Source organism: Coregonus clupeaformis, chromosome 39 (genome assembly GCF_020615455.1).
Source record: "Coregonus clupeaformis isolate EN_2021a chromosome 39, ASM2061545v1, whole genome shotgun sequence".
Classification (NCBI taxonomy): Eukaryota; Metazoa; Chordata; class Actinopteri; order Salmoniformes; family Salmonidae; genus Coregonus; species Coregonus clupeaformis.
The window spans coordinates 11,094,058-11,107,125 of NC_059230.1; positions in this window are offsets into that span (position 1 = coordinate 11,094,058).

Here is a 13,068-nt window from a genome sequence, read left to right on the forward strand (position 1 = left end):
AGACCCGGATTTGAACTCTAGGTGGTCACATTAGCAGTTATTACGAACATGTAACATTTAATAATGTTAGTCCTTTTATATACTCTTGTTTTCTCATTCCTATCTGCTCCACGTTTGGCAATCAGCATTCATTCCAATCAAAATCTGATTACATCCTTATGAACACACTAACCTCCCAAAATGTCCTGATATTGTTTTCTTAAGCAGGGGCTCTAGTAAAAAAAATAACTGATTGTATAAATACAGTGCTATGAAAAAGTATTTGCCCCCTTTCTAATTTTCTCTACTTTTGCATATTTGTGATACTGAATGTTATCAGATCTTCAACCAAAACATACTATTAGATAAAGGGAACATAAGTGAACAAATAACACAACAATTACATATTTATTTCATTTATTTCATAAACAAAGTTATGCAACAACCAATTCCCCTGTGTGAAAAAGTAATTGTCCCTTTACACTCAATAACTGGTTGTGCCACCTTTTAGCTGCAATGACTCCAATCAAATGCTTCCTGTAGTTGTTGATCAGTCTCTCACGTCGCTGTGGAGGAATTTTGGCCCACTCTTCCATGCAGAACTGCTTTAACTCAATGACGTGTGGGTTTTCAAGCATGAACTGCTCGTTTGAAGTCCTGCCACAACATCTCAATTGGGATTAGGTCTGGACTTTGACTAGGCCATTCCAAAACTTCCACTTTGTTGCTTTTTAGCAATTTTCATGTAGACTTGATTGTGTGTTTTGGATCATTGTCTTGCTGCATGACCCAACTGCGCTTCAGCTTCAGCTCACAGGCGGATGGTCTGACATGCTCCTGTAGAATTATCTGATACAGAGCAGAATTCATGGTTCCTTCTATTAAGGCAAGTCGTCCAGGTCCTGAGGCAGCAAAGCATCCCCAAACCATCACACCACCACCACCATGCTTGACCTTTGGTATGATGTTCTTACTGTGGAATGCAGTGTTTGGTTTTCGCCAGGCATAATGGGACCCATCTCGTCCAAAAAGTTGACTCAAGTTTGCCAAAAAGCACCTGGATGATCGTCAAGACTCTTGGGAGAACGTTCTATGGACAGATGATTCAAAAGTATAACTTTTTGGACGACATGGTTCCAAAGCTATGGACTAAATGTTCAAATCCTGTTGATGCAGGATTATGTTGCTGTGACAATATGGGTCAAATTAAGATCCTACATACAGTGCATTCGTAGAGAATTCAGACCCCTTGACTCTTTCCACATTTTGTTACGTTACAGCCTTATTCTAAAATTGATTAAATCGTTTTTTCCCCTCATCAATCTACACACAATACCCCATAATGACAAAGCAAAAACCGTTTTTTGGAATGTTTGCAAATTTATTACAAATAAGAAACTGAAATGTCACATTTACATAAGTATTCAAACCCTTTACTCAGTACTTTGTTGAAGCACCTTTGGCAGCGATTACAGACTCGATTCTTTTTGGGTATGACGCTACAAGCTTGGCACACCTGTACTTGGGGAGTTTCTCCCAGTCTTCTCTGCAGATCCTGTCAAGCTCTGTCAGGTTGGATGGGGAGCGCTGCTTCACAGCTATGTTCAGGTCTCTCCAGAGATGTTCGATCGGGTTCAAGTCCGGGCTCTGGCTGTGCCACTCAAGGACATTCAGAGACTTGTCCCGAAGCCACTCCTGCGTTGTCTTGGCTGTGTGCTTAGGGTCGTTGTCATGTTGGAAGGTGAACCTTCGCCCCAGTCTGAGGTCCTGAGCGCTCTGGAGCAGGTTTTCATCAAGGATCTCTCTGTACTTTGCTCCGTTCATCTTTCCCTTGATCCTAACTAGTCTCCCAGTCCCTGCTGCTGAAAAACATCCCCACAGCATGATGCTGCCACCACCATGCTTCACCGTAGGGATGGTGCCAGGTTTCCTCCAGACGTGATGCTTGACATTCAGGACAGAGAGTTCAATCTTGGATTCATCAGACCAGAGAATCTTGTTTCTCATGGTCTGAGAGTCCTTTAGGTGCCTTTTGCCAAACTCCAAGCGGGCTGTCATGTGTCTTTTACTGAGGAGTGGCTTCCGTCTGGCCACTCTACCATAAAGGCCTGTTTGGGGGAGTGCTGCAGAGATGGTTGTCCTTCTGGAAGGTTCTCCCATCTCCACAGAGGAACTCTGGAGCTCTGTCAGAGTGACCATCGGGTTCTTGGTCACCTCCCTGACCAAGGCCCTTCTCCCCCAATTGCTCAGTTTGGCCAGGCGGCCAGCTCTAGGAAGAGTCTTGGTGGTTCCAAACTTCTTCCATTTAAGAATGATGGAGGCCACTGTGTTCATGGGGACCTTCAATGCTGCAGACATTTTTTGGTACCCTTCCCCAGATCTGTGCCTCGACCCACAATCCTGTCTCGGAGCTGTATGGACAATTCCTTCGACCTCATGGCTTGGTTTTTGCTCTGACATGCACTGTCAACTGTGAGACCTTATATAGACAGGTGTGTGCCTTTCCAAATCATGTCTAATCAATTGAATTTACCACAAGTGGACTCCAATCAAGTTGTAGAAGCATCTCAAGGGTGATCAATGGAAACAGGATGCACTTGAGCTCAATTTCGAGTCTTATAACAAAGGGTCTGAATACTTATGTAAATAAGGAATTATATATATATACTTCCACAGCTACATACAGCGCATTTGGAAAGTATTCAGACCCCTTCCCTTTTTCCACATTTTGTTACCTTACAGCCTTATTCTACAATGGATTAAATTAAAAAAATCTTCATAAATCTACACACAATACCCCATAATGACAAAGCGAAAACAGGTTTTCATACATTTTTGTAAATGTGTATATACAGTCATGGCCAAAATTGTTGGCACCCCTGAAATTTTTCCAGAAAATGAAGTATTTCTCACAGAAAAGTATTGAAATTACACATGTTTTGCTATGCACATGTTTATTTCCTTTGTGTGTATTGGAATAACACAAAAAAAACAGGAAAAAAGCAAATTTGACATAATTTCACACAAAACTCAAAAAATGGGCCGGACAAAATGATTGGCACCCTTAACTTAATATTTAGTTGCACACCCTTTGGAAAAAAATAACTGAAATCAGTCGCTTCCTATAACCATCAATAAGCTTCTTACACCTCTCACCCGGAATTTTGGACCACTCTTCTTTTGCAAACTGCTCCAGGTCTCTCATATTGGATGGGTGCCTTTTCCCAACAGCAATTTTAAGATCTCTCCACAGGTGTTCAATGGGATTAAGATCTGGACTCATTGCTGGCCACTTCCAGAACTCTCCAGCGCTTTGTTGCCATCCATTTCTGGGTGCTTTTTGAAGTATGTTTGGGGTCATTGTCCTGCTGGAAGACCCATGATCTCGGACGCAAACCCAGCTTTCTGACACTGGGCCCTACATTGCGACCCAAAATCCTTTGGTAATCCTCAGATTTCATGATGCCTTGCACACAGTCAAGGCACCCAGTGCCAGAGGCAGCAAAACAACCCCAAAACATCTTTGAACCTCCACCATATTTGACTGTAGGTACTGTGTTCTTTTCTTTGAAGGCTTCATTACATTTTCGGTAAACAGTAGAACGATGTGCTTTACCAAAAAGCTCTATCTTGGTCTCATCTGTCCATAAGACGTTCTCCCAGAAGGAATTTGGCTTACTCATGTACATTTTGGCAAACTGTAGTCTTGCTTTTTTATGTCTCTGTGTCAGCAGTGGGGTCCTCCTGGGTCTCCTGCCATAGCGTTTCATTTCATTCAAATTTCGACGTATAGTTCAGCGCTGACACTGATGCACCCTGAGCCTGCAGGACAGCTTGAATTTCTTTGGAACTTGTTTGGGGCTGCTTATCCACCATCCGGACTATCCTGCGTTGCAACCTTTCATCAATTTTTCTCTTCCGTCCCACGTCCAGGGAGATTAGCTACAGTGCCATGGGTTGCAAACTTCTTGATCATGTTGCGCACTGTGGACAAAGGAACATCTAGATCTCTGGAGATGGACTTGTAACCTTGAGATTGTTGATATTTTTCCACAATTTTGGTTCTCAAGTCCTCAGACAGTTCTCTTTTCCTCTTTCTGTTCTCCATGCTTAGTGTGGCACACACAGAAACACAATGCAAAGACTGAGTCAACTTCTCTCCTTTTTATCTGCTTTCAGGTGTGATTTTTAGATTGCCCACACCTGTTACTTGCCCCAGGTGAGTTTAAAGGAGCATCACATGCTTGGAACAAACTTATTTATCCACAATTTTGAAAGGGTGCCAATAACTTTGTCCGGCCCATTTTTTTAGTTTTGTGTGAAATTATGTCAAATTTGCTTTTTTCCTGTTTTTTTTTGTGTTATTCCAATACACACAAAGGAAATAAACATGTGCATAGCAAAACATGTGTAATTTCAATACTTTTCTGTGAGAAATACTTCATTTTCTGGAAAAATTTCAGGGGTGCCAACAATTTTGGCCATGACTGTATATATACAAGCTGTAAGGTAACAAAATGTGGAAAAAGGGAAGGGGTCTGAATACTTTCCAAATGCGCTGTATGTAGCTGTGGTGGTTTGTCTGGGCCAGCAATGTTTTCTCTTTTATGTCTCCCTGCTTTATTTCTGTCTGTACCATCACTCATTCTCTCCTTCCCTCCCTCTCTTGTACGTCTGTGCCGTCAATCTGTTATTTATTTTTTCTGTCTCTCCCTTTCTCCTTCCCTCGCTGTCTTCTGTTTTAATGGCTGTGGCATTACTCTTTCGCTCTCTCTTTCACTCTTTCTGTCTCCCTCTCTTCTTTCTACGTCACGCTTTCTCTCCTTTATTCTTCATCTCCTTCTTTTCCTCCCTCTATATCTGTACCATCTGTCTTTCTCCCTTTCCTTCGATGTTTCACCCTTTCTCTAGGTTCACTTGCTGCGTCTCTATGCGTTACATTCCAGACATTCATTCTAGGACCCCAGGAGATTCTAGGAGGCCAAATTCTAGCTCTTTGTTTTCAGGAGAGACTAGTTCATCCCAATGAATTATGAACCGAACATCATAACTCAATCCAAACTGCCAGGTCATTTAAAGTGCCCGTGTCTATTATTGTACTGTCAGCCATATTTACAGACGCTTAACTATAAGAAAATAATGGTGTTAACTTAAAGCATGCTGAGCATACATCAGCCAAGACACAAATGTATTATTTTATAGCTAAATGGATGGGTTTATAGCTAAATGGATGGGTTTATAGCTAAATGGATGGGTTTATAGCTAAATGGATGGGTTTATAGCTAAATGGATGGTTTATAGCTAAATGGATGGTTTATAGCTAAAAGGGTGGATTATAGCTAAAGGGGTGGTTTATAGCTAAAGGGGTGGTTTATAGCTAAATGGATGGTTTATAGCTAAAGGGGTGGTTTATAGCTAAAGGGGTGGTTTATAGCTAAATGGATGGTTTATAGCTAAAGGGGTGGTTTATAGCTAAATGGATGGTTTATAGCTAAATGGATGGTTTATAGCTAAATGGATGGTTTATAGCTAAATGGATGGGTTTATAGCTAAAGGGGTGGTTTATAGCTAAAGGGGTGGTTTATAGCTGAATGGATGGTTTATAGCTAAAGGGGTGGTTTATAGCTGAATGGATGGTCTGTTTTACAGGGTTTAAAGCTCATAGCTGCAGAGGATAAAGTTGAATTGCAGTCAGAATGGAAGTAAAGGTGAATTTCTATATTGGTTTGAGATTGCACCGGTGGTTTGGGTATGGGACACTCCTTTTAAAACACATGTGGTCTGAAACAGAGAAGGAATGGAGGCACCAGCTGTGTCTAGAGAGAGAGAGAGACTGGAAAAGAGGAAGGATATAATAACCTGTTCAATTAAGGTTACTCAATGCTTGGGATCCACATAAAACTGTGGACCTACTTCAGAGAACCAGACAATACCCATAACATGCATTATTTCTGATGTCCAAATGATCCATATGTATGCCATAAGGGATCTTACTGAAGTTTGATGAAAAATCAGTACGCATTAAATTACATAAAACTTCATCTTGCATTGCCAAAATCCAAAATCTCACATTCGTCTGGGATGGCTGGATTGAGGCTACATAGGCATAAACACGCACAAACACACACACCCACACCAATTGCACAGGAGATGCAAGACTTCTAATTTGGGAAGGAGCTTTGGCCTCACCTCTCTCCTCTCCCAAAAAACATTCTCTCCGATCCCATTTGGACAATTTCCATTGACTTGACCGACTTTCAAAAGCCAAACAAAATCAATCCCACCCCATATTAGCAAGCTTGCATTTTAACATAACATTTCAAATTAAGTTTTCTGCCAACTTTTCCATCACCGTCATAAAAGATGACAGTATGAGAGTGCAGAGGATTATAATTTGTTTGGCAGATTATGAAATGAGAAGTGAAGTGATTTTATTTATTAGATATACAGTGCAAAATTAAATTAAATAGTCCCCCCCATAAATCTACACACAATACCCCATAATGACAAAGCGAAAACAGGTTTTCATACATTTTTGTAAATGTATTAAAAAGAAAAAAAGAAAAAAACCTTATTTACATAAGTATTCAGACCCTTTGCTATGAGACTCAAAATTGAGCTCAGGTGCGTCCTGTTTCCATTGATCATTCTTGAGATGTTTCTACAACTTGATTGGAGTCCACCTGTGGTAAATTCAATTGATTGGACATGATTTGGAAAGGCACACACCTGTCTATATAAGGTCCCACAGTTGACAGTGCATGTCAGAGCAAAAACCAAGCCATGAGGTTGAAGGAATTGTCTGTAGTGCTCTGAGACAGGATTGTGTCGAGGCACAGATCTGGGGAAGGGTGACAACATTTTTTGGCAGCATTGAAGGTCCCGAAGAAAACAGTGGTCTCCGTCATTCTTAAATGGAAGAAGTTTGGAACCACCAAGACTCTTCCTAGAGCTGGCCGCCCGGCCAAACTGAGCAATTGGGGGAGAAGGGCCTTGGTCAGGGAGGTGACCAAGAACCCGATGGTCACTCTGACAGAGCTCCAGAGTTCCTCTGTGGAGATGGGAGAAACTTCCAGAAGGACAACCATCTCTGCAGCACTCAACCAATCAGGCCTTTATGGTAGAGTGGCCAGACGGAAGCCACTCCTCAGTAAAAGGCACATGACATTCCACTTGGAGTTTGCCAAAAGGCACCTAAAGGACTCTCAGACCATGAGAAACAAGATTCTCTGGTCTGATGAAACCAAGATTGAACTCTTTGGCCTGAATGCCAAGCGTCACGTCTGGAGGAAACCTGGCACCATCCCTACGGTGAAGCATGGTGGTGTCAGCATCATGCTGTGGGGATGTTTTTGCGCGGCAAGGACTGGGAAACTAGTCAGGATCGAGGGAAAGATGAATGGAGCAAAGTACAGCGAGATCCTTGATGAAAACCTTCTCCAGAGCGCTCAGGACCTCAGACAGGGGTGAAGGTTCACCTTCCAACAGGACAACGACCCTAAGCACACAACCAAGACAACACAGGAGTGGCTTTGAGATAAGTCTCTGAATGTCCTTGAGTGGCCCAGCCAGAGCCTGGACTTGAACCCGATCGAACATCTCTGGAGAGACCTGAAAAAGCTGTGCAGCGACGCTCCCCATCCAACCTGACAGAGCTTGAGAGGATCTGCAGAGAAGAATGGGAGAAACTCCCTAAATACAGGTGTGCCAAGCTTGTAGCGTCCTACCCAAGAAGAATCAAGGCTGTAATTGCTGCCAAAGGTGCTTCAACAAAGTACTGATTAAAGGGTCTGAATACTTATGTAAATGTGATATTTCTGTTTTTTATTTTTTATAAATTTGCAAGAATGTCTAAAAACCTTTTTTTGCTTTGTCATTATGGGGTATTGTGTGTAGATTGATGAGGGGGGGAAAAACGATTTCATACATTTTAGAATAAGGCTGTAACGTAACAAAATATGGAAAAAGTCAAGGGGTCTGAATACTTTTCGAATGCACTGTATATGTGGTTTAGCAAGTCAAAGTCAACATTATGGTTCTTATCCGATTATAAAAAATGTCTGTCATAGGTTACATCCCCTAATGGCACACTATTCCATTCATAGCGCACCCTATGGGCCCTGGTCAAAATTAGTGAACTGTAGGATATAGGGTGCCATTTGGGACACAAATATAGTATTTAAACAAAATGGAGGTTCTCAGGATGGGGCGAAACAAAATGGAGGAGAGAAATAGTACTTTACAAGCTGTCAACCTCCTCTTATGGTATTGACACAGATTATATTCAAGTTATAGTTTATGTAGCCTATTATCATTGATGCTATAACACCATCCTGCCTATCTGGCCATTGCCCATAAGTTTAACTAAGTTCAACTTAGTTAAAGGTCATTAAAGGGTACGCTCATGTGAGACTCAAAGTCGATGTTGCAAATACCACTATCCAACCATCAGAGTAATCGGAAAACCAGCTTTCCTTCGACACAGGCTTGGAATCAAATATCTGGGGTTTAGGAATGCTTCTGTAATACTTTATTATATATCCATGACAGGGCGATACACTAAATCACATGGCTCCAACAGCCATGTTGGATTCATCATTTACCCACACAGACTGAGGTTTGAGGTTGGGGCTGGGAAACTGGAGCCCGGTGGCCTCGCTCTGTGCCAAGAGCTACAGGAACTGGGCTGAAAGGCTAGTATTGCCATGGCCTATATCTTATGTCGTTGTCATAAAGCACTAACTAATCTTATGTATGTCTGAGTAAATCTTCCAATGAACTAACTCAGCAAAACTGAAAGGGTGTGTTCATAAGGCTGAAATGTTAAAGTGTTGGAAAGAGATAGAATTTACAGTGACAGACATGGTAGATAATGCTCCGTGACAAAGAATATTATCTGTTCTGCATGATGTATTTCTATCTGAACGTTTTTGTAGTGTTCCAAAGTCAGAGCCAGAAGGATTTCTATAGTGATTATATTTCTATGGTTCCAACCTTCTGAAGAAATCCCAGGTTCCTCCTCTTTGATTGAAAGACTCAAACTGAAGCAGGATGGAGAATAGATTGAGTTTATTTTTTATACTTTTTACCTAGAAATCGTTTCTAGAATCACAAAGCTGAAAACCAAACATGTTCCTTGGCTGTAAGGTTCCTTCCCCCTTGGGGATCTGTTCCAACTTCCAAGTTCAATGTTCCAAGTGGTGCTAGTATTTCATGTTTTACTCAATGGTTTGATAGGTTCAGCCAGAGTGAAGTGAAGATGCAACATTCTATTGTTATGATGATAATATTTATAAAGGGTTTCAACAGGGTTGTGCCTGAGCAAGATGGATAAACCATTACGTAAGTTTCTTATGGTCAATATTGATGGATGAAAACTAAACCCAGGCCAAAATCATTTAATTGTTGTATGAGATTCAATAGCGATTTCACACTGAGAAGACTATTAGTCGAGCACAGGAGGCTGCTGAGGGGAGAACGGCTCATAATAATGGCCAGAACGGAGCAAATGGAACGGCATCAAACACCTGGAAACCATGTGTTTGATGTATTTGACACCATTACACCTATACCGCTCCAGTCATTACCACAAGCCCGTCCTCCCCAATTTAAGTTGCCACCAACCTCCTGTGAACTCGAGGCACACCCAATTAGGTTTTTATACTTCATAAACAATGGAGATGCAGTTCTAAGTATAGCCCTATTCACCAGGTACAGACAGAGAGCATCCTCTTGGGTGAATTAATGAAAGGGTGCGGCCAGTATGAAAAATGTATGCACTCACTAACTAAGTCGCTCTGGATAAGAGCGTCTGCTAAATGACTTAAATGTAAATATGCTTGGAGCCAACAATCCATCACATCAAAAATGGGCAAAAGGGGGCCATCACGAGCACCCACTCGGATATATCCATCACGAGCACCCACTTGGATATAAGTTGCAATTGAAACTTCTTTAAATGTTCTTTCTCTCATAACAGCATGTCACGTTTCTATACTAAGCTGACTTAGGAGTAGTAGCTGCATCAAGGATATTAGCCAACAATTCACAGACTCTCTGGCGGACCAGAAAATGGGTCAACTCTACCATGGCAGTAAATCACATCTAAAACTCTTCCAGTTTTCTTCCAGACATCCTCCTTTGGGACATTAGACATACATGTATGACCTGTGACAAGACAAGTAAAACTGTAAGACTATTTTTAGAGACCTCTAACGTAACATTCTGAACATACATACATACATACATACATACATACATTCAGAAAGTATTCAGACCCCTTCACTTTTTCCACATTTTGTTACGTTACAGCCTTATTATAAAATGGATTAAATAATTGTTTTCCCTCATCAATCTACACACAATACCCCATAATGACAAAGCGAAAACAGGTTTTTTGAAATGTTTGCACTCGGGTGCATCCTGTTTCCATTGATCGTCCTTGAGACATTTCTACAACTTGATTGGAGTCCACCTGTGGTATATTCAATTGATTGGATATGATTTGGAAATGCACACACCTGTCTAAATAAGCTCCCACAGTTGACAGTGCATGTCAGAGCAAAAACCAAGCCATGAGGTCGAAGGAATTGTCCGTAGAGCTCCGAGACAGGATTGTGTCGAGGCACAGATCTGGGGAAAGGATACCAAAAAATGTCTGCAGCATTGAAGGTCCTCAAGAACACAGTGGCCTCCGATCATTCTTAAATGGAAGTAGTTTGGAACCACTAAGACTCTTCCTAGAGCTGGCCGCCTGGTCAAACTGACCAATCAGGGGAGAAGGGCCTTGGTCAGGGAGGTGACCAAGAACCCGATGGTCACTCTGACAGAGCTCCATAGTTCCTCTGTGGAGATGGGAGAACCTTCCAGAAGGACAACCATCTCTGCAGCACTCCACCAATCAGGCCTTTATGGTAGAGTGGCCAGACGGAAGCCACTCCTCAGTAAAAGGCACATGACAGACCGCTTGGAGTTTGACCAAAGGCACCTAAAGGACTCTCAGACCATGAGAAACAAGATTCTCTGGTCGGATGAAACCAAGATTGAACTCTTTGGCCTGAATGCCAAGCATCACATCTGGAGGAAACCTGGCACCATCCCTACGGTGAAGCATGGTGGTGGCAGCATCATGCTGTGGGGATGTTTTTCAGCAGCAGGGACTGGGAGACTAGTCAGGATCGAGGGAAAGATGAATGGAGCGAAGTACAGAGAGATCCTTGATGAACACCTGCTCCAGAGCGCTCAGGACCTCAGACTGGGGCGAAGGTTCACCTTCCAACAGGACAATAACCCTAAGCACACAGCCAAGACAATGCAGGAGTAGCTTCGGGACAAGTCTCTGAAGTTCCTTGAGTGGCCAAGCCAGAGCCCGGACTTGAACCCGATCGAACATCTCTGGAGAGACCTGAAAATGGCTGTGCAGCGACTCTCCCCATCCGACCTGACAGAGCTTGAGAGGATCTGCAAAGAAGAATGGGAGAAACTCCCCAAATACAGGTGTGCTAAGCTTGTAGCGTCATACCCAAGAATAGTCTAGGCTGTAATCGCTGCCAAAGGTGCTTCAACAAAGTACTGAGTAAAGGGTCTGAAAACTTACAGTTGAAGTTGGAAGTTTACATATACCTTAGCCAAATACATTTAAACTCAGTTTTTCACAATTCCTGACATTTAATCCTAGTAAAAGTAGTCCCGTGTAGCTCAGTTGGTAGAGCATGGCGCTTGCAACGCCAGGATTGTGGGTTCGATTCCCACGGGGGACCAGTATGAAAAAATTTATGCACTCAGTAACTGTAAATCGCTCTGGATAAGAGCGTCTGCTAAATGACGTAAATGTAAAAATGTAGAAATTCCCTGTGTTAGGTCAGTTAGGATCACCACTTTATTTTAAGAATGTGAAATGTCAGAATAATAGTAGAGATAATTATTTATTTCTCCCCTGCTGATTTTGTACGTTTGCCCACTGACAAAGAAATGATCAGTCTATAATTTTAATGGTAGGTTTATTTGAACAGTAAGAGACAGAATAACAACAACAAAATCCAGAAAAACGCATGTCAAAATTGTTATAAATTTATTTTCATTTAAATGAGGGAAATAAGTATTTGACCCCCTCTCAATCAGAAAGATTTCTGGCTCCCAGTTGTCTTTTATACAGGTAACGAGCTGAGATTAGGAGAACACTCTTAAAGGGAGTGCTCCTAATCTCAGCTTGTTACCTGTATAAAAGACACCTGTCCACAGAAGCAATCAATCAATCAGATTACAAACTCTCCACCATGGCCAAGACCAAAGAGCTCTCCAAGGATGTCAGGGACAAGATTGTAGACCTACACAAGGCTGGAATGGGCTACAAGACCATCGCCAAGCAGCTTGGTGAGAAGGTGACAACAGTTGGTGCGATTATTCGCAAATGGAATAAACACAAAAGAACTGTCAATCTCCCTCGGCCTGGGGCTCCATGCAAGATCTCACCTCGTGAAGTTGCAATGATCATGAGAATGGTGAGGAATCAGCCCAGAACTACACGGGAGGATCTTGTCAATGATCTCAAGGCAGCTGGGACCATAGTCACCAAGAAAACAATTGGTAACACACTACGCCGTGAAGGACTGAAATCCTGCAGCGCCCGCAAGGTCCCCCTGCTCAAGAAAGCACATATACAGGCCCGTCTGAAGTTTGCCAATGAACATCTGAATGATTCAGAGGAGAACTGGGTGAAAGTGTTGTGGTCAGGTGAGACCAAAATCGAGCTCTTTGGCATCAACTCAACTTGTTGTGTTTGGAGGAGGAGGAATGCTGCCTATGACCCCAAGAACACCATCCCCACCGTCAAACATGGAGGTGGAAACATTATGCTAAGGGGGTGTTTTTCTGCTAAGGGGACAGGACAACTTCACTGCATCAAAAGGACGATGGACGGGGCCATGTACTGTCAAATCTTGGGTGAGAACCTCCTTCCCTCAGCCAGGGCATTGAAAATGGGTCGTGGATGGGTATTCCAGCATGACAATGACCCAAAACACATGGCCAAGGCAACAAAGGAGTGGCTCAAGAAGAAGCACATTAAGGTCCTGGAGTGGCCTAGCCAGT